Source organism: Hyla sarda, chromosome 2, assembly GCF_029499605.1.
Source record: "Hyla sarda isolate aHylSar1 chromosome 2, aHylSar1.hap1, whole genome shotgun sequence".
Classification (NCBI taxonomy): domain Eukaryota; kingdom Metazoa; phylum Chordata; class Amphibia; order Anura; family Hylidae; genus Hyla; species Hyla sarda.
Window position 1 is genome coordinate 140,798,373 of NC_079190.1, and position 27,479 is coordinate 140,825,851.

Here is a 27,479-nt window from a genome sequence, read left to right on the forward strand (position 1 = left end):
TTTGCCAGATAAATAAAATAAGAGAAAATAGGAGCTTCAATAGGAAATAAAGGAGTAAAATTGGAATATACAGTACTGTAGCAAGCATATTCTTCTTCTAAGCATGACCTATTTGTTCTCTGTCATTTTGGATTCTTGTATGATGAGAGCACCCTCTGTAGGACAACAAATGGAAATAACCAAACAATGTATTATCTTCAAGTTCTAAAAACATACACTTTATTCCTAGCATAACCAGAAAATGTAACACATTTTATTTCAATGTAATATTTGCATCAACATAAACTCCAGTCATTGATAGAAAGCATATGCCATAGTTTACATTATAGCAGTGTCAAGTAAAAATAAAAGAAACATAACATACAAATGCTTACATGAAAACATTGTAACAGTCTCATAATATAACTACCCAGTTCCATATGTTTGTTTTGCTGCAACAGCTCTCTCTCTCTCTTTCTCTATTTCTGTCTGTCTCTCTCTCTCCATACTATATTGACAAATGTATTGGGCCCGCCTCTTATTCATTGAAATGAATTGAGTCCCATTGGCACTGGTATATTACATTAAAGGGGTACTCCGCCCCTAGACATCTTATCCCCTATCCAAAGGATAGGGGATAAGATGTCCGATCGCCGCAGTCCCGCTGCTGGGGATCCCCGCTGCGGCACCCCGCTGTCATTACAGCACAGAGCGAGTTCGCTCTGTGCGCAATGACGGGCAATACAGGGGATGGAGCAGCGTGACGTCATGGCTCCGTCATGGCTCCGCCCCTCGTGACATCACAGCCCACCCCTTAATACAAGTCTATGAAAGGGGCCCCCTCCCATAGACTCGTATTGAAGGGGGCAGGCCGTGACATCATGAGGGGCGGAGCCGTGACGTAACGATGCTCCGACCACTGTACTGCCCGTCATTACGTGCAGAGCGAACTCGCTCTGTGCAGTAATGACAGTGGGGTGCCGCAGCGGCAATCCTGGGGGTCCCCAGCAGCGGGACCGCGGCGATCTGACATCTTATCCCCTATCCTTTGGATAGGGGATAAAATGTCTAGGGGCGGAGTACCCCTTTAAGCATCTACCAATGCAGTCTGCCTTTACGCACATTTGTGAAAGAATTGGTCACTGTAATTAATACATTACATGAACTAACTTGTGGTAGAGGTGGCATCCTATTAGGCTGGGTTCACATATGTCCGGCATCTGACATAGGTGAATTCTGTCTAAATCTTGACGTAAATGATGCCACAACTGATGACAACTTGTCATCAGTTGTATAGCAACCTGCGTCCATTGTTTCTGGTAAGCTGCGTTCCCCTGTCTGGTACTCTCCTGCGTGTCCAACCATCCGGTGTCAAAATTGAGATGCTGGACGATTGTGTACTGTCCTATTTAAATGAATGGGATCAGTTCTAGCATCAGTTTACCTCCGGTGCACGCTGGAGGAAAACTTTGCCGGATGCCGCACATATGTGAACCCAGCCTTACAGAACCACCCTGGAATTCATTAAGCTCTCCTAATGAATTCCAGGGTGTTTATGTAATAGGATGCCACCTCTGCACAAGTCAGTTAACGAAATTTCTTCTATTTTAGGTCCTTCATGATAAACTATAAGTGTTATTGATGAAAAGTGGAAGCATTTAAGAACCACAGTGGAGATCATGTAGAGTTACAGAGCTGGGTCACTGTGTGCTGAAGTGCATAGTGCATATAAGTCACCAACACTCTACTAAATAATTGCAGAATTCCAAACCTCACCTGGCATTAAAATCACAAAAATGTGTGCCAGGTATTTCATGGCATGAGTGTCCGTAGTTGAACAGCTGCATGCAAGTCTTACATCTCCAAGCATGCTGCCAAGCATGGGATGAGGCTGTGTAAAGCAAGCCACCACCGGATTCTAAAGCAGTGGAAGCATGTTTTGTGGAGTGAAGAATCATGCTTCACTACCGGGTAGCCTGATGAAAAAGTCTGGGTTTGGTGAATGGCAGGAGAACATTGCCTGCGAGACTGCACTGTGCTCTCTGTATGGTTTGGTAGAGGGACAATGCTATGTGGTTGTTTTCAGGAGTTGACCTAGGCCCTTTAGTTCCAGTAAAGACACATTTAAAGGTAATCTGTCAGCTGGATAACTGTTAGGGTAGAGAAGTAAGCCGTACCCTTCCTGAAGCTGATGGTGGTTGCCAGGCTTATAAAATCTTCCTTTTACTTTAAAGGGACAAGAAAGCAAAACCTGGTACATCTGAGCAAAATATCAAAAGTTCATTTTAACAACAATAATGCTGTAAATGCTTAAGCATGCCAAAATACTGTATTTTGAACAGTTGTATGTTCATCTTTGTGGATTTAGGAAAACAAAGTAATCTATATATATATAGTGACCCCCCGACCTACGATGGCCCCGACATACGATTAATTCAACATACAATGGCCTCTCAGAGGCCATTGTATGTTGAAGGCAGCATCAACATACGATGCTTTTATATGTGGGGGCCATCGCATAAACGGCTATCCGGCAGCGCAGACTGCTTGAGCTGCCACCGGATAGCTGTTTACGGTGCCCCGTGTGTTCCGGTGATGATCACTTACATGTCCCAGTAGCTCCGGACGTCCTCTTCGGGAGCCCCTGCATCGCCATCGCTCTTCATCATCGTCATCACGTCACTGAGCACGCCTTCCAGTCATCCAATAGGAGCGGCGTGCGTAGCGACGTGATGACGGCACCTTTTGGAATATTTATTGTTGGTGTTCATTGTTGTTCATTTATTGTTGTGTCTAGTATTATGTGAGTTGAGCACACATAATACTAGACCAGTTCTATAATATTACTGTACATGTTCACTTAACCCAATGTAAAAAAATTGCCTCAGCTACTTTATCCCAACGTTTCAATGTAGTTGCCTTTTAGTCATGAACTCTTTGAATTGTTTAACCCCTTAACAACGCCAGACTTAAATGTACGTCCTGGTGAGCTGGTACTTAATGCACCAGGACGTACATTCACGTCCTATGCATAACTGCGAGCATCGGAGCGATGCTCGGGTCATGCGCGGCAGGTCCTGGCTGCTGACAGCAGCCAGGGACCCGCCGGTAACGGCGGACATTTGCGATGGCGCGGATGTCCACCATTAACCCCTCAGATGCCGTGATCAATGCAGCATCGTGGTCACTAAAATGGATAATCGGATCGCCTGCAGCACTGCCGCGGCGATCATCCAGAACGGCAGATGGAGGTCCCCTCACCTGCCTCCGCTGCCTTCCACGGGTCTCCTGCGATCGAGCAGACCAGAGCAGAAGATAGCCGATAACACTGATCAGTGTATGGGGACTATTAAAGTGTAAAAATAAAAGTACAAAAAATGAGTTACAAAAAATGTGAAAAACCCCGTCCCCCAATAAAAACATAAGTTGTCCCATTTTCCCTAGTTCACCCCCAAAAAGTGTAAAAAATATATTTTATATACATATTTGGTATTGATGCGTGCGCAAATATCCAAACTATTAAAATAAAATGTTAATGATACCGTACGGTGAACGGCGTGAACGTAAAAAAAAAAATCAGAAATAGCTGCTTTTTATAACATTTTATTCCAAATGAAAATGATAAAAAATTCATTAAAAGTTTTATATAAGCAAATATGGTATCAATAAAAAGTACAGATCACGGTGCAAAAAAGAGCCCTGATACCGTCGCTTATATGGAAAAATAAAAAAATTATAGGTGTTCAAAATAGGGGGATTTTAAACGTACTAATTTAGTCAAAAAGTTAACAGTAATAGAAAAGTATGTTATCATGGGTATCATTTTAATCGTATTGACCCAAAGAATAAAGAACACACGTCCTTTTTACCATAAATTGTACGGCGTGAATGCTAAATCTTCCAAAACTTTCAAAATTGCTGTTTTCTTTTTAATTTCTCCACACAAATAGTATTTTTTTGGTTGTACCATACATTTTATGGTAAAGTGAGTGATGGCATTACAACGAACAACTGGGCGCACAAAAAACAAGCCCTCATACTAGTCTGTGGATGAAAATATAAAAGAGTAATGATTTTTTGAAGGCGAGGAGGAAAAAACAAAAACGTAACCTGTACGCCCCTCGCCCGGTCCCGGTGTTTAAAATGGGGTCACACCGTGACCCCGCATCACACCGGGTCGGTCCCGGCTGCTAACGATAGCTGGGACCCTGGGCTAATAGTGTGTTGCACCGATCGTTGTGCCGCGCGCTATTAACCCTTCAGACACGGCGATCAAAGTTGATCACCGCATCTAAAAATGAAAGTAAATGCTTCCCGGCAGCTCAGTAGGGCTGATCGGGACTATTGCGATAAAATCGTGATTTCCGGGCAGCTAGGACGCGTGGGAGACCCCCTTACCTTGCTCCATTGCGTCCGATCGGCGTTTGATTGCTCCAAGCCTGAGCTACAGGCTTGAGCAATCGAGCCCCTATCTCGCTTATCCATGCAAAGCTATGGCTTTGCAGGGATCAGGGTAAAAGATCAGTGTGTGTAGTGTTATAGCTCCGCATGGGAGCTATAACACTGCAAAAAAAAAGTGAAAAAAAAAAGTTAACAAAGGTCATTTAAAGGGGTACTCCGGTGAAAATCGTTTTTTTTTTTTTAAATCAACTGGTGCCAGAAAGTTAAACAGATTTGTAAATTACTTCTATTAGAAAATCTCAATCCTTCCTGTACTTATTAGCTGCTGAATACTACAGTGGAAATTATTTTCTGTTTGAAACACAGAGCTGTCTGCTGAATCACGAGCACAGTGCTCTCTGCTGACATCTCTGTCCATTTTTAGGAACTGTCCAGGGTAAAAGGAAATCCCCATAGAAAACATATGCTGTTCTGGACAGTTCATAAAATGGACAGAGATGTCAGCAGAGAGCACTGTGGTCATGATGTCAGCAGACAGTTCTGTGTTTCAAAAAGAAAAGAATTTCCGCTGTAGTATTCAGCAGCTAATAAGTACAGGAAGGATTAAGATTTTTTAATAGAAGCAATTTACAAATCTGTTTGGCACCAGTTGATTTAAAAAAAAAAAATGTTTTTCACCGGAGTACCCCTTTAACCCCTTCCCTGTACCCCTTTAACCCCTTTGCTAAAAAAAAAGTTTGAATCACCACCCTTTTCCCATAAAAAAAAAACTGTAAATAAAAATAAACATATGTGGTATCGCCGCGTGCGTAAATTTCTGAACTATGAAAATATATTGTTAATTAAACTGCACGATCAATGGCGTACGCGCCAAAAAATTCCAAAGTCCAAAATAGCGTATTTTTGGTCACTTTTTATATCATGAAAAAATTGATAAAAAGCAATCAAAAAGTCTGATCAATACAAAAATGGTACCGATAAAAACGGAAGAACACAAGCGCAAAAAAGGAGTCCTCACACCGGCCCTTACGCGGAAAAATAAATAAGTTATAGGGGTTAGAAGATGAGAATTTTTCACGTATAAATTTTCCTGCATGTAGTTATGATTTTTTTCCGAAGTACAACAATATCCAACCTATATAAGTAGGGTATCATTTTAACTGTATGTACCTACAGAATAAAGATAAGGTATTATTTTTACCGAAAAATGCACTGCGTAGAAACAGAATGGAACTTCAATTTTGTCACAAAATGAATATTTTTTTCCGTTTCGCCGTGGATTTTTTTGTAAAATGACTAATGTCACTGCAAAGTGGTGGCGCAAAAAATAAGCCATCATATGGAATTTTATGCGCAAAATTGAAAGCGTTATGATTTTTAGAAGGTGATGAGGAAAAAATTAAAATGCAAAATGGAAAAACCCTGCGTCCTTAAAGGGGTACTCCGCCCCTAGACATCTTATCCCCTATCCAAAGGATAGGGGATAAGATGTCAGATCGCTGCGGTCCCGCTGCTGGGGACCCACGGGATCCCCGCTGCGGCACCCCGCTATCATTACAGCACAGAGCGAGTTCACTCTGCATGTAATGACGGGCAATACAGGGGGCGGAGCATCGTTACATCACGGCTCCGCCCCTCGTGATGTCACGGCCCGCCCCTTTCAATACAAGTCTATGGGAGGGGGCGTGGCAGTCGTCACGCCCCCTGCCATAGACTTGCATTAAGGAGACGGGCCGTGATGTCACAAGGGGCGGAGCCATGGATACAGGTGAGAGTCTCCTAGGACTGTATCCACCTTCTCCAGCCCACCACTAGCAGGCTAAAGTCAGCAACTGCCGAGCCGAGAAGTTTGTGACAAATCTAATCACTGTAACTTCACTCATCTCTAATGTTAATCTCAATTTTATATGATTATTATATGTTATTATTTCCTTAGATCACACCATTCCATCATTTCTGCAGTTTGATTTTTTTTATTCATGGTTTTAATAAAACTGGTCCAACAGTTTCATGTAAATTAACTTCTCCCCACTGTCAAATATTTGAATATCCCCTTTTGGCAGTAGCACTGTTGTTTATTGTATGGTGAACATGAAAATATTATAAGCTCTGCCAAAAAGCCTCAAAAACAAGTTGCTGGTGTAAACATAGCTGTTTTTCAAATTATTTGTGTGAATATAGAACTTCAAGCAAATCAACATTTTGTGAATTCTGATTCAGGGAATTGATAAATGGTGTTTTAGGCCTTCCTCACATGTTTTGGGGCCTTTTTAGTAATTTTAGGTAGTTTTTTTTTTCAATTTAGATAGTTTTTAGGATATGGATCCTGCATGTCCCTCAATCAGTGGCTATGTGGGCACCAGAGTTGAGTAGAGTGAGCGTGTAAGGGTCTCATCCGATGTGAGGACACCTCCGCGTTGTAGATGGGGGACACGTTTTGATCAAAAAGTGCGGTAAGAGCCTCAATTTTTTTGACCAAGAGTGCTGCTGCAACCTTCTACTACAGAAGGATTTGTGAGCTAAATACAAAAGCTATACACATAAAAAGACATGTAAAGTACCTAATCTATGTGCATGACCTAGTGAGCAGTGGCGTACCAAAGGGGGGGGCGGCCCGCCCCGGGTGCCACTCTCAAGGGGGGTGCCAGGGGCGGACCCGCCGCCGCGACTACTGAGGATCTGGGACACTCCCCAGATTCCCAGCAGACATTGCTACATTCTCCTGTATGCGCGATACACGCACATACAGGAGAAGGTGTCTACTCTGTGTGAGCCGCATCTGAAGCTCACACAGAGGAGACGTGACCTCCGCCCCCACGCAGCACACAGAACAGGCGCCAGTGACGTCACTCATCCGGCGCCTGTACTGTGGAGGGGAGAAGACGCGGGCCCTGCAGCTGAGGAGATCGCTGCGTGTGATATCAGGTGAGCATCATTTTTTATTTTATCAACCCTTCCTATACCTATGGGGAAGGGGGGTGCTCTGTATATATCTATAGGAAAGGGAGGGAGTGGGGGGTGCTCTGTATATACCTATGGGGAAGGGAGGGAGAGGGGGTGGGGTGCTCTGTATATACCTATGGGAAAGGGAGGGAGTGGGGGGGTGCTCTGTATATACCTATGGGAAAGGGATGGAGTGGGGGGGGTTCTCTGTATATACAAATGGAAAAGTGAGGGAGAGGGGGGTGCTCTGTATATACCTATGGGAAAGGGAGGGAGTGGGGGGGGGTGCTCTGTATATACCTATGGGAAAGGGATGGAGTGGGGGGGGTTCTCTGTATATACAAATGGAAAAGTGAGGGAGAGGGGGGTGCTCTGTATATACCTATGGGAAAGGGAGGGAGTGGGGGGGGTGCTCTGTATATACCTATGGGAAAGGGAGGGAGAGGGGGGGTTCTCTGTATATATCTATGGGAAAGGGAGGGAGAGGGGGGGCGGTGCTCTGCATATACCTATGGGAAAGGGAGGGAGAGGGGGGTGCTCTGTATATACCTATGGGAAAGGGAGAGAGAGGGGGGGTGCTCTGCACATACCTATGGGAAAGGGAGGGAGAGAGGGGGGTGCTCTGTATATACCTATGGGAAAGGGAGGGAGAGGGGGGTGCTCTGTATATACCTATGGGAAAGGGAGGGAGAGGGGGGTGCTCTTTATATACCTATGGGAAAGGGAGGGAGAGAGGGGGGAGCTCTGTATATACCTATGGGAAAGGGAGGGAGGGGGAGTGCTCTGTATATACCTATGGGAAAGGGAGGGAGAGGGGGGAGCTCTGTATATACCTATGGGAAAGGTAGGGAGAGGGGGGTGCTCTGTATATTCCTATGGTAAATGGAGGGAGAGGGGGGGTGCTCTGCATATACCTATGGGAAAGGGAAGGAGAGGGGGGGTGCTCTGTATATACCTATGGTAAATGGAGGGAGAGGGGGGGGTGCTCTGTATATACCTATGGTAAATGGAGGGAGAGGGGGGTGCTCTGTATATACCTATGGTAAATGGAGGGAGAGGGGGGTGCTCTGTATATACCTATGGTAAATGGAGGGAGAGGTTGGTGCACTGTATATACCAATGGGAAAGGGAGGGAGAGGGGGGGTGCTCTGTATATACCTATGGGAAAGGGATGGAGAGGGGGGTATAGCTCTGCATATACCTATGGGGAAGAGGGGGGGGGTGTAGCTCTGCATATACCTATGGGGAAGGGGGGGGTGTAGCTCTGAATATACCTATGGGAAAGAGGGGGGTGTAACTCTGCATATACCTATGGGAAAGAGGGGGGGGTGTAACTCTGCATATACCTATGAGAAAGAGGGGGTTACCTGGCTACCTACCTACCTGCCCTTTTACTGTGCAGGACACCAAGGAGGGCATTATTACAGTTTGTGGGCATATAGATGGAAAGATTGTGTAGAGGAGGGCACTGAATATATGCAGAGTCTGACATGTTTTTCCTGCAGATGTTAAGAGATCCACATGGCGGTCTTATCCAGACGGAGAAGAAAAGGAAAGAGGACGCCACTGATCAGAAAACACGTAATTGTGAGTCCCAAAATGTAACTGTAATCGCTTATATGGTGTACACATCCTGTGTATCGCTGATATCTACCGCCATATGGTCCTGTATATAATCACTTATATTGTATTCAGATTCTTTATAGTATACTGGTCTGTGTATAGTGGTTTTATTCAGTACAGTATGGCGGTATTATTCAGTAATTGTGTGGTGGTATATATTTACTCCTTGTATACCAGTATCATTGGTCATTGAAATTTACCTACTTTAAAGTGTTTCTTACATACCGTATTTATCAGCATATAACATGCACTTTTAAAACTTAAATTTAAGGCAAAAAGTCTGCCTGCATGTTATACCCTGATAAATCTTCTGGTCACTGATTTAAAGCGGCTGCAGCAACATCTGTTTGTTAAGTATTAACAGCACGGTCCCGGCCAATTTAAATCAGTGACCAGCGGCGTCTCCTTCCCGCTCTGTCACTTGTTTTCTCCCGCACTATCCACAGGTACTGGTGTGGTGGATAGTGCGGGAGACGCTGATTAAAATTAGCCCTACCTTGTCCGGATCTGCCCTACCTTTTAATCAGCGTCTCCCGCACTATCCACCTGTACCTGTGTATAGTGCGGGAGAACCTCCCCCCTCCCTCATCATTCCCCCCTTTTCCTGCTTTTTATAGTTTTGTTTATTTTCCTTAACTGGCTGCACTTCGGCAGGTCAGGTCAGGCGAGGGTCTTGCGGGGTCAGTGAAGCAGATGAGTTACGTCCTCTGCCGGCTTCTCTGTGCGGCATCACTCACGTCACTTTTCATTTCCTGTAGTCGCCGCCGAAAAGTGACATCCCTGATGCCGCACAGAGAAGCCGAGAGAGGAGGTAACTCATCTGCTTCACTGACCCCACATCCCGCAAGACAGCCGAAGCGCACACAAGTAAGGAAAGGGGAAGAGTGGTCTTCAACCTGCGGACCTCCAGATGTTGCAAAACTACAACTCCCAGCATGCCTGGACAGCAGTTGGCTGTCCGGGCATGCTGGAAGTTGTGGTTTTGCAACATCTGGAGGTGCGCAGGTTGAAGACCACTGGATGCCATAGGAGGAACATGATGGGGAGGATGATGAGAAGGGGAAATGATGACGGGGGGGAATGATGGGGGGATGAGACAGGGGGAAATGATGAGGGGGGTGATGAGGGACATGATGAGACAGGGTGGGGGGATGATGAGGGGGGAATGATGAGGGACATGATGAGACAGGGTGGGGGGGATGATGAGGGGGGAATGATGAGGGACATGATGAGACAGGGTGGGAGGATGATGAGGGGGGAATGATGAGGGACATGATGAGACAGGGTGGGGGATGATGAGGGGGGAATGATGAGGGACATGATGAGACAGGGTGGGGGGATGATGAGACAGGGTGGGGGGAGGATGAGGGGGAATGATATGGGACATGATGAGACAGGGTGGGGGGATGATGAGACAGGGTGGGGGGATGATCAGGGGGAATGATGAGGGGGAATGATGAGGGATATTTTTTTTACTTAAATTTCCCTGTTAAAATGGGGGTGCGTGTTATACGCCAGTGCGTGTTATACGCCGATAAATACGGTATATAAATTAAAATTTATTGTGTGTGAGATTTGGGTGGAATAGGAGCGTGGCAGAAGATTGACGAGCTGCAGAGCCTATCAGGGGCCCCAGTGGCATACCTAGGGGGGGTTGTGCAGGGGGGCGGCCCGCCCCGGGTGCCACTCTCAAGGGGGTGCCAGGGGCGGATTGACCCGCCGTCGCAAAATTAAAGTTTTATTTTTTTTAACACTTTGCCGCCGCGCTTTGTGTCTGCCCACAACCCCCCCCCAGAGCCGTACCCCCAACCCCCACGCCCCCCCCTATCCTTACCTCCCAGGCAGCCTGCGGCCCTACAGAACCGCTGTGGCTGCCTAGGAGAAGCGTCATCACGTTAGTGATGACGCGTGAGACGTGGTGCCAGCAGAGAGGAGCGCGCTGGAGATGAGCATGCGCCCTCCAGCAGAATGTTGCAGCGCCAAGCCTCCCGCTACTGTGGCCGTACAGGTAACCAGCTCCCCACCTGCATGGCCTCCCTCCCATCACCCACCACCATATAGGTAACCCCCCACCTGCCTGCCCCCTTCTACCTCCCCCTTCAACCCCTTTGGCTGTCCGGGCATGCTGTGAGTTGTAGTTTTGCAACAGCTGGAGGCACCCAGATTGGCAAACACTGCCTTAGGACCTAAGCCAGTGTTTCCCAACCAGGGTACCTCCAGCTGTTCCAAAACTACAACTGCCAGCATGCCCGGACAGCCAAAGGCTCTCCGGGCATGGTGGCAGTTGTAGTTTTGCAACAGCTGGAGGCGCCCAGGTTGGCAAACACTGCCTTAAGGCCTAACCCAGTGTTTCCCAACCAGGGAGCCTCCAGCTGTTGCAACACTACAACTGCCAGCATGCCCGGAGAGCCTTTGGCTGTCTAGGCATACTGGAAGTTGTATTTTTGCAATAGCTGGAGGTGCCTGGGTTGGCAAACACTGCCTTAAGGCCTAACCCAGTGTTTCCCAACCAGGGAGCCTCCAGTTGTTGCAAAAGTACAACTGCCAGCATGCTCGGAGAGCCTTTGGCTGTCTAGGCATGCTGGGAGTTGTAGTTTTGCAACAGCTGGAGGCGCCCGGGTTGGCGAACATTGCCTTAAGGCCTAACCCAGTGTTTCCCAACCAGGGAGCCTCCAGCTGTTGCAACACTACAACTGCCAGCATGCCCAGAGAGCCTTTGGCTGTCTAGGCATGCTGGGAGTTGTAGTTTTGCAATAGCTGGAGGCGCCTGGGTTGGCAAACACTGCCTTAAGGCCTAACCCAGTGTTTCCCAACCAGGGAGCCTCCAGCTGTTGCAAAAGTACAACTGCCAGCATGCTCGGAGAGCCTTTGGCTGACTAGGCATGCTGGGAGTTGTAGTTTTGCAACAGCTGGAGGTGCCCGGGTTGGCAAACACTGCCTTAAAGTAGTAGTCCAGTGGTGAACCCAGTGGTGAACAACTTATCCACTATCCTAAGGATAGGGGATAAGTTTGAGATCGCGGGGGGTCTGACCGCTGGGGCCCCCTGCGATCTCCTGTACGGGGCCCCGACAGCCCACGGGAAGGGGGCGTGTCGACCTCCGCACAAATCTCCGGCTCTACCATAGAGATGTATTGAGGGGGCGTGTCGGCCGCCGCTTCATGCGGAGGTCGACACCCACTATCTGGCCGGAGAGCCTGGCCCCCGTACAGAGAGATCGCAGGGGGCCCCAGCGGTCGGACCCCCCGCGATCTCAAACTTATCCCCTATCCTTAGGATAGGGGATACGTTTTTCACCACTGGACTACCCCTTTAAGGCCTAACCCAGTGTTTCCCAACCAGGGAGCCTCCAGCTGTTGCAACACTACAACTGCCAGCATGCCCGGACAGCCTTTGGCTGTCTTGGCATGCTGGGAGTTGTAGTTTTGCAATAGCTGTAGGCGCCTGGGTTGGCAAACACTGCCTTAGGACCCAGAGTTTTGTATTATACTCCAGAGCAGTACTCACTATTCTGCTGGTGAGATCACTGTGAAACAGAACCACTTTTTTTAGATTTATTATTTTATTATTATATAGATGTATAGAGGGTGGGGTGTAGCTCTGTATAGGTATATGCAGAGCTACACCCCCCCTCTCTTTCCCATAGGTATATGCAGAGCTACCCTCCCTCTTTCCCATAAGTATATGCAGAGCTACACCCCCCCTCTTTCCCATATGTATATGCAGAGCTACACCCCCCTTCCCCATAGGTATATAGTGTAACTCTGCATATACCTATGGGAAAGAGGGGGGGTAGCTCTGCATATACCTATGGGAAAGAGGGGGGGGGAGTGTAACTCTGCATATACCTATGCATATACCTATGGGAAAGAGGGGGGGGGGTGTAACTCTGCATTTACCTATGGGAAAAAGGGGGTTTCCTGGCTACCTACCTGCCCTTTTACTGTGCAGGACACCAAGGAGGGCATTATTACAGTTTGTGGGCCTATAGATGGGAAAATTGTAGAGGAGGGGAGGGCACTGAATATATGCAGAGTCTGACATGTTTTTCCTGCAGATGTCTTATCCGGACAGAGAAGAAAAGGAAAGAGGACTCCGCTGATCAGAAAAGACGTAATTGTGAGTCCCAAAATGTAACTGTAATCGCTTATATGGTATACACATCCTGTGTACAGCTGATATCTACCGCCATATGGTCCTGTATATAATCACTTATATTGTATACAGATTCCTCATAGTATACTGGTCTGTATATAGTGGTTTAATTCAGTACAGTATGGCGGTATTATCCAGTTATTGTGTGGTGGTATATATTTACTCCTTGTATACTGGTATTATTGGTCATGGAAATTTACTTACGTTAAAGTGTTTCTTACATATATAAATTTTTATTTATTGTGTGTGGGATTTGGGTGGAATAGGAGCGTGGCAGAAGATTGACGAGCTGCAGAGCCTAGCAGGGGCCCTTGCCTTTTTTTTTTGTCCTGGGGTCCCGAGTGTTGTCAGTCCGCCCCTGGGGGGAGGGAGGGGGTGTAATTAATGGGGGTGCGTGTGTGTGGTGGGCGGGGGTGCCAAACAAAGGGTCCGCCCCGGGTGCCAAATGCTCTAGGTACGCCCCTGAGGGGCCCTTGCCTTTTTTTGGTCCGGGGGCCCCGAGTGTTGTCAGTCCGCCCCTGGGGGAAGGGGGTGTAATTAAGGAGGGGGGGGGGGGTTGCGTGTGTGCGTGTGTGTGTGGGGGGGTGGGGGTGCCAAAGAAAGGGTCCGTCCCGGGTGCCAAATTCTCTAGGTACGCCCCTGCAAGTGAGTAACATATATAAGCATTTTCAGTGATATGACAGGTATGTTTGAAATTATTTATCAGCATAGCTGTGTCAGGACTTTTTTTTTAAATATAATTTTATGGACATAAGTGACTACTCTCACAATTTTGGCACTGTCCACCATGTGGGATACATAACATTATTTCAATAGTTAAAGGTAACCTATCACATTGGAGATGCAGTCTAATCTGCAGCCATTATGTTATATATAGATCAGGAGGAGCTGAGAAGATTGATATAAAGTTTTGTGAGAAAATCCCATATCTACAGCATGCAGTCAATGGGACCCAGTGGGATTCGTTGGTGTCCATTGTGCAGCAAACCATCCAGCTCCATTGTTTGTCTCTGGATCGGACTTGTTGATGTACTCAAAGATGTGAACAAGCCCGAACATGTGACCTGTTAAAGTAAAAACTGTAATGTTTTGCCCATAAACCAATCACAGAATCAGATTTCATTTTACCAGAGATCATTAAGAAATAAACCTGAGCTGTGATTGGTTTTTTCACCGCATTGTGCATTTTTTTTTCACTTTTTTGAGTCACAAATTGATCCAACAGGATGATGAAGTCTATATAGAGGGAGATTTATCAAAACCTGTGCAGAAGAAAAGTGGACCAGTTGCCCATAGCAACCAATCAGATTGCTTCTTTCATTTTTAAAGAGACCTGTAAAAAATTAAACAAGCAATCTGATTGGTTGCTATGGACAATTGGTCAACTTTTCCTCTGCACAAGTTTTGATAATTCCCCTCCTATGTCCTTTTATTATATTTGCAGTTCCTTTTTAATTCATTTCTTGCTCAACTACAACAAAAACCTTGTATGTCATGGCAGCCTATAAAAATTGACATAAAGGGGTACTCCACTGGAAAAGTTTTTTTTTTTTTTTAATCAACTGGTGCCAGAAAGTTAAACAGATTTGTAAATGACTTCTATTAAAAAATCTTAATCCTTCCAGTACTTATCATCTGCTGTATGAAAGTACTGACAAATACTGAAAGGATTAAGATTAAGCAGTACTTATCAGATGCTGTATGATCCACAGGAAGTTCTTTTTTTTTAATTTCCTTTCTATCTGACCACAGTGCTCTCTGCTGACACCTCTGTCCTTTTTAGGGGCTGTCCAGAGCAGGAGCAAATCCCCATAGAAAACCTATCTTGCCCTGAACAGTTCCTGACATGGACAGAGGTGTCAACAGAGAGCACTGTGGTCAGACAGAAAAGAAATTCAAAAAGAAAATAACTTCCTATTGATCATACAGCAGCTGATAAGCACCGAAAGGATTAAGATTTTTTATTAGAAGTAATTTACAAATCTGTTTAACTTTTCGGCACCAGTTGATTTAAAAAAAATGAAATAAAAAATAATGTTTTCCAGTGGAGTACCTCTTTAATCTTTAAAGGGCTAATAGAAAGGGCTAAACCAGCATGGGTGTAACTTTAATTTCTTTAAACTTTTGACATATAGTGATATGACTGAATATATGATAAACAAGTTTCCAGGTGCTGAGACCCCAAGTAAAGTGATGTTTGCCCCCCCTCTCCTATTAGAGCCATGTGAGCAGTATATTGACTCTTAGGGGACTGGTTTCCTTTAGCAACCAATCAGATTCTAGCTTTTTCAGTATGAAAGCTGGAATCTGATTGGTTGCTATGGGAAACTGCTCTACTGTTGCTTTGCACAAGGTTTGATAACCCCCCCCTATTTTTAAAGAGTTAAGAAAAGATGGATAGGCAGGACATGAACCTTTCATCAAAACCTTTAAATTGTAAACAGTTATATATGGTTAAGAAGGGAAGTGTTTTAAAAAGGAAATTGTTTTAAACACAAGAACAAGGAAGGGGGGTTGGGGGGGGTTATATCGAATGCCATGGAAAAAAAATATTATTTTACTAAAGGAGCAAGGATGTGAGTATAATAGAGACAGACCATGTGGCCAGACCATTGGTATTTTTCCACCATTTTGTCACATCCAGGTTGCAAGCCTGAATCTTGTACCAACCACAGTCCCCATCTATCATCCACCCTAAATGGCGGCCCTCAACTGGGCTATGGTCCCTACACTGCAAGGGGTGTTGGTGAAGTCAGTGAGGAGAGGTAAAAAATTAGCAGATGAAAGGGTAAACCAGGGACAATACAGAGAGTTAAACCTAGAAGGGAGCTCAGTACAAAATCAGAACCAGAGTCAGAGCAAAGGTCAAACCAGTAGGGTAGGGAAGTACAAAATCAGCAGGCAAAGGCAGGATCAGGTCACACCCAGAGAATGGGTCACAGTAGGTCAGGTATACAGGAATACAGGGGTCAGGAACACTAGTAAAGGGTAAAAACCTTACGAGTCACTCCACTTAGTGAGTGATCCGTTTATATCTACCCCAACCAGAAGGTATGAGGGCTGATGAGGCAGCTGATTGGCTTGGCACATTCACCTCCTGAAAGGCTGGGCCAGCAGCATCATACAGCCGCCGGGACTGTACTGCCAGAGGAAGAATTGGAGTCAGCTTAGTTTATTACATATTTAGGTTCTTTTTGTATATAGCTGCATTTTAGGGTACATATTTTCCCTGCAGGCAAGGCAATAAAGTAAATTTAGATTACCATAACCTAAGACATTATAAAATGCAATAGATAGGTAAAACGCTTATACAAAGTAATATACATTTTATCCTCTTACCCAGCTGCCAATTGGATCATGTTTTTTTAAAATATCTTCACTAGCAACCAGTGTGAGGGAGAAATATGATTTACTATCTTCCATCATTAAGACTCTTCTATCATTTGCAGAGCACAGTATAATAATTCTAAGCATAAAGCTAATATTTTCGGTGATGTCTGTTCATTCATCAGTTTGGGAACAATGCTTGTATTTACTTTCTGAAGACATTGATTTAACAGATTGAATTGTTTTTCCATCTGCTCCGCATTACAAATAATTAAACACATTTCATTTTCTTCTAGAATTACAGCCTTAGAATGTTCGTTCATTCAGTGATATCTAGCAAACAACATTTGACATTTGAAGACTGTTTCACCTTCTTCTAATTAATATCAATCATCCCTTGTGTATTCTATCATGTTTAGTAGATAACAACAATGTGACATGCACCAAGGTAAACAAAGGAAACTGAGCTTTAATTATAAGTTTAGGTTGAAGACAGCTCTGTAGGTGGTATGTTTATGAGGATCATTCAATAAGAAAATAGGAATTGTACATTTCATCTTAAGAATGAAGCCAAAAAATGCTCATATTTTCTTCCCAAACTAAACATAAGCAACAAGTCTCCATCCAAAACCTTAGTTACTTTACAATCAGATTTTCTTACCCAAGAAACATTAAACAACAAATTGGTTAATTGAAATACCATACATAAGTACTCTAATTCTTGTGTACAATCTAAGGATAACAAACATCTGTTATCTGCATGTGTTGGATTTACCTATATTTTATACTAAATATATGCAAGAAGACAGACATAAAACCATTCTAGTCATCAACTATCCTAAAATGACTTGCTTTTAGGGTTTGGATTTTAGTTTGTATCCAAACCCATAGAAACAGAATAATCCTCAAAGACATTATGTTATGTTATTTTACAAATGTGCAATATGAACCTACATATATTTCTTTGTTGTGATGCTAAGTTAGTATGTGTATTGAAAAGTGGATATGAAATTTTAACCCCCTTAAGGACCAAGACCATTTTCACCTTAAAGGGGTACTCCGCCCCTAGACAACTTATCCCCTATCCAAAGGATAGGGGATAAGATGTCAGATCGCCGCGGTCCCGCTGCTGGGGACCCACGGGATTGCCACTGCGGCACCCCGCTGTCATTACTGCACAGAGCGAGTTTGCTCTGTGCGTAATGACGGGTGATACAGGGGACGGAGCAGAGTGATGTCATGGCTCCGTCCCTCGTGACATCACGGCCTGCCCCCTTAACCCCTTAAGGACTCAGGGTTTTTCCGTTTTTGCACTTTCGTTTTTTCCTCCTTACCTTTTAAAAATCATATCCCTTTCAATTTTCCCCCTAAAAATCCATATTATGGCTTATTTTTTGCATCACCAATTCTATTTTGCAGTGACATCAGTCATTTTACCCAAAAATTCACGACGAAACGGAAAAAAAAAATCATTGTGCGACAAAATCGAAGAAAAAACGCCATTTTGTAAATTTTGGGGGCTTCCGTTTCTACGCAGTGCATATTTCGGTAAAAATGACACCTTATCATTATTCTGTAGATCCATACAGTTAAAATGATACCCTACTTATATAGGTTTGATTTTATCGGAAAAAATCATAACTACATGCAGGAAAATTTATACTTTTAAAAATGTCCTCTTCTGACCACTATAACTTTTTTATTTTTCCACATACAGGGCGGTATGAGGACTCATTTTTTGCGCCGTGATCTGAAGTTTTTATTGATATGATTTTTGTTTTGATCGGACATTTTGATAACTTTTTATTAATTTTTTAATGGTATAAAAAGTGACCAAAATACGCTTTTTTGGACTTTGGAATTTTTTTGCGCGTACGCCATTGACTGTGCGGTTTAATTAACAATATATTTTTATAGTTTGGACATTTATGCACGCGGCGATACCACATATGTTTATTTTTATTTTTATTTACACTGTTTTATTTTTTTTATGGGAAAAGGGGGGTGATTCAAACTTTTATTAGGGAAGGGGTTAAATGACCTTTATTAACACTTTTTTTTTACTTTTTTTTTGCAGTGTTATAGGTCCCATAGGGACCTATAACACTGCACACACTGATCTCCTATGCTGATCACAGCGCGACCCCGCTTCATATCACGGGAGCCGGCGCAGGACGTAAATATACGTCTTGCGTCGTTAAAGGGTTAATACAAGTCTATGGCAGGGGCGTGATGACCACCACGCCCCCTCCCATAGACTCGTATTGAGGGGGCGGGCCGTGACATCACGAGGGGCGGAGCCATGATGTAACAATGCTCCGGCCCCTGTACTGCCCGTCATTACGTGCAGAGCGAACTCGCTCTGTGCAGTAATGACAGCGGGGTGCTGCAGCGGCAAGCCCGGGGGTCCCCAGCAGCGGGACCGCGGCGATCTGACATCTTATCCCCTATCCTTTGGATAGGGGATAAGATGTCTAGGGACGGAGTCCCCTTTAAGGACCAGACCAATTTTATTTTTGCGTTTTCGTTTTTTCCTCCTCGCCTTCTAAAGTCCATAACTAATTTATAATTCCATCTACAGACCCATATAAGGGCTTGTTTTTTGCGTGACCAATTGTAATTTGTAATGAAAACTCTCATTTTACCATAAAATGTATGGTGAACCCCAAAAAAACATTTTTTAGGGAGGAAATTTAAATGAAAACCTCAATTTTGCGCATTTGGGAGGGTTTTGTTTTCACACTATACACTTTAAAAATGACATGTGTTCTTTATTCTGTGGGTCAATACGATTAAAATGATACCCTTGGCTAGATACTTTTATATTTTTATACCGCTTAAAAAAAATATAAAACTTTTTGTACAAAATCAGTAATCTAAAATCGCCCTATTTTGACCACCTATAACTTTTTCATTTTTCCATATATAGGGCGGTATGAGGGCTAATTTTTTGCGCTGTCATCTTGACTTTTTATCGATACCACATTTGCATATATACATTGTGACAAATAAGATGCATTTTTGGACTTTTTACATTTTTTATGTTTACGCCATTCACCGTACGGGATAATTAACATTATATTTTGATAGTACGGACATTTACGCATACGGCGATACCAAATATGTTTATAAAAAAAAGTTTCATGCTTTTTGGGGGTAAAATGGGAAAAATGGACAATTTTCATTTTTATTGGGGGGTGGGGATTTTTCCCTTTTTTTTACTTTTTATTTTTACATTTTTAAACTTTTTATTAACACTTTTTATGTCCCCATAGGGGACTATCGATAGCAATCCTTTGATTGCTAATACTGTTCAGTGCTATGTATAGGACATAGCACTGATCAGTATTATCGGTGATCTTCTGCTCTGGTCTGCTCGATCTCAGACCAGAACAGAAGACCCCGCGAGACAGCTGGAGCCAGGTGAGGGGACCTCCGGCCGCCATGCTGGATGATCGGATCGCCGTGGCAGCGCTACGAGAGATCTGATCATTCATTCAAAGTACCTCACTGCCGCAGATGCCGTGATCTGTATTGATAACGGCATCTGAGGGGTTAATGGCGGACATTCGCGAGATTGCTACTAGCAGCCGGAACTTGCCGTGTATGACGCGATCGCCGTTCCAATGCTCGCGGTCATACACAGGACGTAAATGTACGTCCTGGTGCGGGAAGTCCTGCCAAACCAGGACGTACAGTTACGTCCGTGGTCGTTAAGGGGTTAAAACATATATGAGAATAATAATTTCGCGTAAAAAGTGAAGCCAAGTCAAATACAATGGACATTATCAGGCCCATGTGAGAAAATGTAACAAGATACAGAAAGCAGAAAATATTGACAAAACACAGCAAGAACTATGTGATGATCAATGTTTCATATTTCTCTTCATTCCAGCGCCATTCCCTTATGCTTTGCTAATATGTGTGCCACATTGCACTGACAGCCGAGAGCTCAATGGTGGAATCACCAGCCCAAGCAAAACAATTTTGGTGGCGTGATTCAACAGACTAGGATCTTAAACTAGGAGTCATTTTGTTTCCTAAAGGGGTAATGTTTCTCCTTTAGAAGACATGTGTTGAGACGTGTGTTTATGAAGACGTGTGTTAAAACTTGTAGGCCGTTTATGGGTATTATTTCCTTTTAGAGAGATCTCTGGCTTTGCATATATACTAAGTTAGTTTCCAAGAGAGTGAAACACTGGAAAAAGTGGTGCTTGGAATATACTTTCTTTTTTTCCTGTAAGCCTCCATTTATACTTTAGTATGCCTGAGTCTGACCTTCAGGTGCATCTGACACCTTAAATTGACTTGTGGAGCTGCACACAGTGCAATAGGCTTCTCAAGCCTAGTCTAACCATTCCATAGTGCAATGGTGCAAAGATTAAATAGATATAGGCCTTCATTTACTAAGAGTGTTGGGTTCTTACTAGTGTTAAATATTTCTGACTTGCAGGATTTCTCTCTATTTACTATGGGGATTAACAGATTTTCAAGTCGGGAACATTTTCTGACCCGCTTTTTCTAGGTGGAAATTTCCAGCCATTAATTCACATGATTTTCTGTGAACTTAATAGTAAACAACCCTTTTGGACAGACCACACCCATTTGCTGAAGACCATACCCCTTTTTGGCTTTTCACAATGCAATGTCACCATACATAATCAATAGTGGTAAATATGTTTGAAAAGGTCACCCTACTGGTATTACACCAATGCAATTTTGGGTGGTCATCTAAAAGAGGTTTCACTGTGTATATAACCCAATCTCAAAAAAAAAAAAAAAAACTATTAAAGTCCTTTAAATGTTTAAATGTGTGCATTTTGTGTGCCTTTATTTTTTGAAAAAAGAATTCTGTAGGTGCTTTATACCACTGGGTTAGGATGGGAAAGGCAAGAGTTAATACCATGCTTTCTGATACTTACTAAAGGTTATGCCAAATGCCAGATGTAAAGGAAGTAAGTGGATAAATTCCCATTACAGACACTTGCAATGCTTATACTGTACATGCATGCACCAATGTACCCCATGAAGCAGGTCAGGGTCTCATATGAGATTAATGCTGCCCCCTTGTTTGGATGAGATTAAGAAGGAACATTTATTAAGCAGTTTTGTAAATCTAATGAAATATATTTTGGTCTATATTTCTGGAATTAGGGAGATAACGCAGCTATGGAAGGTGAATTAGAAATGGTAAAATGAGAAGGGAAAACTCTTAATACCACTCAAATGTGGAAAGGAAAACAATCCAGGATTCAGAGTCCAGAGAACACAGTTATTGGTCATGTTGCCCCCTTCTTTTTGGATAGCATAAAGCTATGTGAATGAGATGGTCAGCCAAAGGATTGTATTCAGGGCAGTCAGTGCGTTTGCTCCATTCACCTTTTTGGGTTTACTAAAAATAAGCAAGTACAGAAAGTCATTTGTGGAAAAAAAAACTCCTTTTATTACCTTTCTTTCTGAATTATAGTATGCAGCAGAGCTGGATTTAAGAAAGGAAAGAAACATAGCCATAGGGGATGTACAGTAAAAGTAACAAATAGCCTGATGCTTGAGGGGGGCATTAGGGCCGTGTAAAAATAAAGCAGTAAAAAATTGGCCCATGGGAGGTAGGGGAGTCATGTTACAGATTTTGCACTGGGGCTCGGAAGCTTTGTGTTAGATCTCTGAAAATGGTTATTTGCAAAGGTAAGTCTGAAAAATGTTATTTTTTTTGTTTTTGTTTTTTTTTACACATTTTTGCCCATATTTATTTGATAGTTTCTTTATACTTTTTTAGATATTGATTATATAGTTTGCAAACACATTCATAAATGCAGGTGCGCTGCATAATGGCTGCCAGGTGCTGGTGGAGTCTGTTTGTTCATTTTTTTTCTTTATACCGTTTTGTTGTTTATTGTATAGACTGTACAAAAGCAAATGTAGACATCTGGAAATAGTTTGTATAAACATAATATCTGATTCTCATAATAGCTTTAATAATATTTATTTACTCAAAGGATAAAAATCTTGATACAGCTCATGAAAGGAGACGCAAGAGGAAATAACCATTCTTTTTGTGAGTAATTTCAGTGTTGTACTGTATACTCCCCCCACTATTTTTAACTTAAAGATGGTTGTAGATAGAAACACTATGCTTGTATTAGCCATAAAATCACAATTCTCCAGTTATATATGAGTTGACAAGTAAGAGTTGTCACCATTAGTCTTGTTTCTACACATGCTAATATTATCCATATTACTATCAGTGCTGATGCTGAGGCATCAAAATAACCATTGCACCATTGCCATTTGATACTGGAGAATTGGTGATATTTTCCATGGAAATATGGCACCAGGGCCTGTAGAGTGAAGACAGTTCTCTCGCAGATGGGATACAAGGTATTCTGCAAGGGACACAGACCTCACATGCAGTCACATATACAGAAATGTCTCAATACAGAGAAGGCCACCAGTAATGGTGGGAAACTAGTTCCTTTGTGTCAACTACTCCTGAATGATTACTCTTGCTGGTGAGATGAGAAGGAAGCCTTGATCTACCTTACAGGGACAGTTTAGATATGCTGGAGGAGGCAGACATGGTCACAAAAAATGTATTAGGAAAGTCTTCAAACTTTTTACATTTTGTTATGTTGGAGCCTTGTCCTAAATTTGAAAAAAAAAAAATTATGTTTTGCCCATAAATCTGTATTTAATACCCCCTAATGAGATTGTGATAAAAAAAATTTTTTCTGTTTTCTCTATTTGAATTCACATTGTGTTTTCTATCCCCCTCTTTTTTATGTTTTTACTTGGTCAGCACCCTGCCCCTCCCCCTCAGCCCAGGCACATTTTAATTAACAAGAAGCCCCTTCCTTTCTGGCAGCCTTCCAGTCTCTGACCGGGAGCACATGGTGAGTGCGCTTTCACACCTTGTTCACACTGGTGTGGTGCTGTGCGCTGTCCATTGTTGTTGCAGCGCTGTGTCTGTGGGGAGGCATGGCCCTGGGATTGGTTTGAAGCTTCTCTGCCAGTGGGTCGTTCCACCTGTGGCACTGGTGTTGCAGCGGTGATGGTCGCCGCTCAGTGCTATGCCATTTTAATGATAGGGATGTTAGGGCTACTTACAGGTGGCCGTGACGTGGCTAACGGGCTTGCACTTCATGATCATAAAGTACACTAACGACCTGATAGTTTAATAAATGTTGCTGAGAAGCATTAGATCATTGTGCATGTTGTGGATGTTTCGACAATGTCTGTTTTCTCTATTTGATTCACATTGAAAAAAAATTGGTTTTCCCCATAAATCTACATTTATTATCCCCTAATAAGATTGTGACAAAGATTTTTTTTTTTTTTGCAAATGTATTTAAAAGTAAAAACTAAAATTTTGGCATGGATAAAAGTTTGTTATTATAACATTTGACATTTACAGTATCTCATATCGGTAAATATATCCCTCACAATTTAGTAAATATTTTATTATATCTTTTCATGTGACAACACTGAGGAAATGATGCTCTTCTACAATGTAAAGTAGTGAGTGCACAACCTGTATAACAGTGTTTAATGTTGTGTCCCCTCAACACAGCCATCAATGTCTAAATCATGTCAACAAAAGTGAGTGGCTGACCACGATTTTCAGTCCGAGTCAAATGTCGGATGCACTCAGAAAATGAACTGATTGTAGTGACTATGATCAGGTCTGCTGCCCCATAGAAGTTAATGGGGGACATTTCCTAATCTAGTCTATTCTGGGTATGCTTATAGACCAGCGCATGTGGTAGTCTCCTGTCTATTGTGCTCCTAATTTATCAAAGGTCTCACAGCCCTTGATAAATTCTGTGCTCAGACTTCAGGGTCTACAGCTTAAACTGCATTTAGACCTGCTCCAACATGGTCTGACATTTTAGCGTATTTTGGGCAGATGCGACTTGTCGCACAAAAGTCGCACTTGATAAATTCAGCACCAATGCATTTTCCAATGCATTTCTGTCTAAAATAGACTTGCATGCATCATGTTCTAAAAATCCTCTAGAGCAAAAGTAGCAGAAAATTCGCACATATTTAGACTGCGACTTTCTGTGCGACAAATTTAGACATGAAAAACCATTCTAAATCCTTTGATAAATCTCCCCCAATGTGTCTTTATCTGTCCAGTGCCTGCCCATGCACAGATGCGATTTCAGCTAATTTGAGCTTTAGAAATCTTATGTGTGCATCAGAGGCAGAAATCATGATGTAAACCCAGCCAAAGGGAACCTGAAATCAGATTTTACCATGTATAAGGCATGACAATGTGTTATATATGGTAAAATTCCTTATATTTGCTGGGAGAGGTTCCTGGCCACAGTGACGATGAAGCTATTAACTTTGAAAGGTGTCCCTTTCTGTCCAGTAAGTAGTCCCATTGGCGGGGAGCCATCCTCTGCTAACCCTGTCTGTTCAATTGTAATAATGCCCCCTCAGTGTGATTGACAGCTCAGGCCCACGTTACCATAGCTGACGGCAGGAACATCCCCAGGCTTGGTAAGGAAGACGATTTTACCATAAGTAACGCATTGCTATGTGTTATATATGGTAAAATCTAATGTCAAGTTCCCTTATTCAAATTGGTCTAATTCTTTGGAAATCATTTTATTTAAACTTAGCCTAAAATTGTTTATACAAAAGCGCAATACAAGTCCTAGTCTGACTGCTGTCCGGGTCATCAGACCACAGTAAAGCTGGGACTAGAGGCTGCATTGCAGACACAAAAGTGTTCCCATATTATGCTAGGGCAAAATTTGCCTCAGGTCATTTTCATTTGGAAGTACCGTATATACTCGAGTATAAGCCGACCCGAGTATAAGCCGAGACCCCTAATTTCAACCCAAAATCCCAGGAAAAGTTATTGACTCGAGTATAAGCCTAGGGTGGGAAATACCTCATCCCCCCCTGTCATCATCCAGACCCGTCATTAACATCCTCATCATCCCCTTGTCATCATCCCACACATCCCCCCTTCATCATCCCCTTGTCATCATCCCACACATCCCCTTATCATCCCACACATCCCCCCTTCATCATCCCCTTGTCATCATCCCACACATCCCCCCTTCATCATCCCCTTGTCATCATCCCACACATCCCCTTATCCCACACATCCCCCCTTCATCATCCCCTTGTCATCATCCCACACATCCCCCCTTCATCATCCCCTTGTCATCATCCCACACATCCCCTTATCATCCCACACATCCCCCCTTCATCATCCCCTTGTAATCATCCCACACCCCCCCCCTTCATCATCCCCACCCCCCTTCATCATCCTCTTCTCATCATTCGCCCTCAGTGGTCTTCAACCTGCGGACCTCCAGAGGTTTCAAAACTACAACTCCCAGCAAGCCCGGGCAGCCATCGGCTGTCCGGGCTTGCTGGGAGTTGTAGTTTTGAAACCTCCGGAGGTCCGCAGGTTGAAGACCACTGTGGCCTTCAACATGCGGACCTCCAGAGGTTTCAAAACTACAACTCCCAGCAAGCCCGGGCAGCCATCGGCTGTCCGGGCTTGCTGGGAGTTGTAGTTTTGAAACCTCCGGAGGTCCGCAGGTTGAAGACCACTGCGGCCTTCAACATGCGGACCTCCAGAGGTTTCAAAACTACAACTCCCAGCAAGCCCGGGCAGCCATCGGCTGTCCGGGCTTGCTGGGAGTTGTAGTTTTGAAACCTCCGGAGGTCCGCAGGTTGAAGACCACTGCGGCCTTCAACATCATCCAGCCCCCTCTCACCCCCTTTAGTTCTGAGTACTCACCTCCGCTCGGCGCTGGTCCGGTCCTGCAGGGCTGTCCGGTAAGGAGGTGGTCCGGTGAGGAGGTGGTCCGGGCTGCTATCTTCACCGGGGGCGCCTCTTCTCCGCGCTTCCGGCCCGGAATAGAGCCGTTGCCTAGACAACGACGCATCTGCGTCGTTGTCAAGGCAACGTGACTATTCTGAGGCCGGGCCCGAAGCGCTTAGAAGAGGCCTCCCCGGTGAAGATAGCAGCCCGGACCACCTCCTCACCGGACCACCTCCTTACCGGACAGCCCTGCAGGACCGGACCAGCGCCGAGCGGAGGTGAGTACTCAGAACTAAAGGGGGTGAGAGGGGGCTGGATGATGTTGAAGGCCGCAGTGGTCTTCAACCTGCGGACCTCCGGAGGTTTCAAAACTACAACTCCCAGCAAGCCCGGACAGCCGATGGCTGCCCTGGCTTGCTGGGAGTTGTAGTTTTGAAACCTCTGGAAGTCCGCAGGTTGAAGACCACTGCGGGTGGGGGAGTTCACTCGAGTATAAGCCGAGGGGGGTGTTTTCAGCACGAAAAATCGTGCTGAAAAACTCGGCTTATACTCGAGTATATACGGTATTTTGGTCAGTATTTTTTACCAGTAGTTGTCATCCAAAACAAGAGGTGGAACATACACACAGGAAAAACTACAATGGAAAGATTTGTATCTCTTGTGTATTTTCGACCTACACATCTTTGGCTTATAAATAGAGAGGCCAAATACTGACCAAAAATACTGCCATGTGAAAGTGACTTAAAAGGTTTGTGGAATAGAACAGAGGAACAAAGGGGAGAGCACAATGTCCTATGTCACTAATGCTGGGGAGATATGTGGGCGGAGGAGGCAAGGAATCTTACACCTGTGGGGTGCACGTAACAAAGCTGAAGTAACAATAGAATGCACAAACGAAGCGATAACATGCACTCACCGCACTGCGAACCGCTCAGAGGCTATGCTGGTCATTTCACGCGACCATGATGCCAAGTCTCTTTTTCATATTTTCAACGTTACAGCAAACAAAACTAAAACAAACAAAAAAGCCAAGTTATATTATTGTGTAATATGCTTCTTTTACCTTCATGCTCCGCTTTGTCCCATTTTCATGTACAGGACCCAGACCTGAAAGTGCTGTAGTACAAGTCTTTTTATTTCACTATTGTCTCCCAGCATTCCATGTGGCCAGAGACAATAGCCCTCATTTACCAATCATTTTTGTCGGGTTGTTCCAAGTTATTTTGTGCTTAGTGTCTGAGACATGTCTCAGACAGTGTGCA

At 43.9% G+C, this 27,479-nt stretch overlaps 1 long non-coding RNA gene across 1 annotated transcript; it reads right to left on the reverse strand.

The window, feature by feature from the left end:
• On the reverse strand, positions 1-27,479 carry LOC130357730 (uncharacterized). Its single transcript, XR_008889237.1, has 3 exons — positions 27,325-27,479; positions 27,134-27,227; positions 1-155 (listed from the first exon to the last, which is right to left on the reverse strand). It is a non-coding gene; the product is annotated as an uncharacterized LOC130357730 (long non-coding RNA).